This window comes from Myotis brandtii, unplaced genomic scaffold, assembly GCF_000412655.1.
Source record: "Myotis brandtii unplaced genomic scaffold, ASM41265v1 scaffold133, whole genome shotgun sequence".
NCBI lineage: Eukaryota > Metazoa > Chordata > Mammalia > Chiroptera > Vespertilionidae > Myotis > Myotis brandtii.
This window is the reverse complement of record NW_005354718.1, coordinates 1,588,296-1,589,741: the sequence shown is the minus strand read 5'-3', so window position 1 is coordinate 1,589,741 and position 1,446 is coordinate 1,588,296. Positions and strand designations below refer to the sequence as shown.

Here is a 1,446-nt window from a genome sequence, read left to right as displayed (position 1 = left end):
CCTGGTGACAGTCGAGTTTGAAGGATGACCTCTAGGAAGAAAGCGTTGCTAAGGTTATCATCCTGGAAGATTCTGGAGTTGGTAAGACATCACTCATGAACCAGTGTGTGAAGAAGAAATTCAGTAGTCAGAAATTCAGAAATTCAAAGCCACAAAAGGAACAGACTTTCTGACAAAGGAGGTGATGGTGGGTGACAGACTAGTTACCATGCAGATCGGGACCTGCAGGACAGGAATGGTTCCAGTCTCATGGTGTGGCCTTTTCCAGAGGTGCAGACTGCTGTGTTCTGGTATTTGATGTGACTGCCCCCAACACATTCAAAACCCCTGACGGTTGGAGAGATGAGTTTCTCATCCAGGTCAGTCCTCGGGACCCTGAAAATTTTCCTTTCGTGGTGTTGGGAAATAAGATTGACCTTGAAAGCGGACAAATGGCCACAAAACAAGCACAGGCCTGGTGCTGCAGCAAAAACAACAGCCCCTACCTCAAGACCAGAGCCAAGGAGGCCATCAGCGTGGAGTAGGCATTCCAGACGATCGCACGGAATGCACTTAATAGGGAACAGAGATGGAGCCTTACTATGAATTTTCTGAACCCACCAAACTGGACAAGAATGTCCAGGCCAAAGCCTCAGTGGAAAGCTACCGTTGCTGAATGGGCAGTGAGAGGAGAGCACAGAGCCCTTCACAAACCAAGAACACACTTGGGACTTCCAACACAAACCCCCTCTCCTCTTTCAAACAAAACACAAAGTGATCTCTCATATCCAGCTGCCAAAAGAAACCGCACCAGACACACTCAGCCCTCCATACAACACACACACACAGATCTGACACAAGCAGACAGACTCCAGCAGCCCAGGCCTGTGATGGCTCCATCAGGCCCACCCACGGCATCAGCCCTCATGTGGCAACAGGATGGGCCAGCTGTAGAAATTGTTCTGGTGTAGAGTCAACATCAGAAGCTTATTCCTTTTGTCCACCAGGGAGAGAGAACTGTTTACAGTTAATCTGTGCCTAATTAGTTATCTGATTTTTTTAATGGTCTTGTGATCTTTTTACCCCATCACTCCCTCCTCTTGTGAAGGCCATCACTTGGAAAGGCTGGTGCCCTATGCTTCACTACAGGCTCATACCCAGTATGATCAGGCTGGATTTTGTATGCATCTGTTGATGCTTGTTACTTTTTTTAAAAAAAAATAACAGCATAATTCTTTTTTTAAAATATATTTTTTATTGCCGAAACCGGTTTGGCTCAGTGGATAGAGCGTCGGCCTGCGGACTGAAAGGTCCCAGGTTCGATTCCGGTCAAGGGCATGTACCTGGGTTAAAGCCATTAAGCTCATAACTCAATGCATGTCATTCCTTGGGTCATAAGGACCCTAGCCATTCTGTTTTCTTTGCTCTACCTTTCAGAGTCTTTTTTAAAAAATATATTTTCTATTG

At 46.2% G+C, this 1,446-nt stretch overlaps 1 pseudogene; it reads left to right on the top strand.

The window, feature by feature from the left end:
• LOC102255845 lies at positions 1–815 on the top strand (annotated as a pseudogene).
• Positions 816–1,446: the final 631 nt, after the last annotated feature.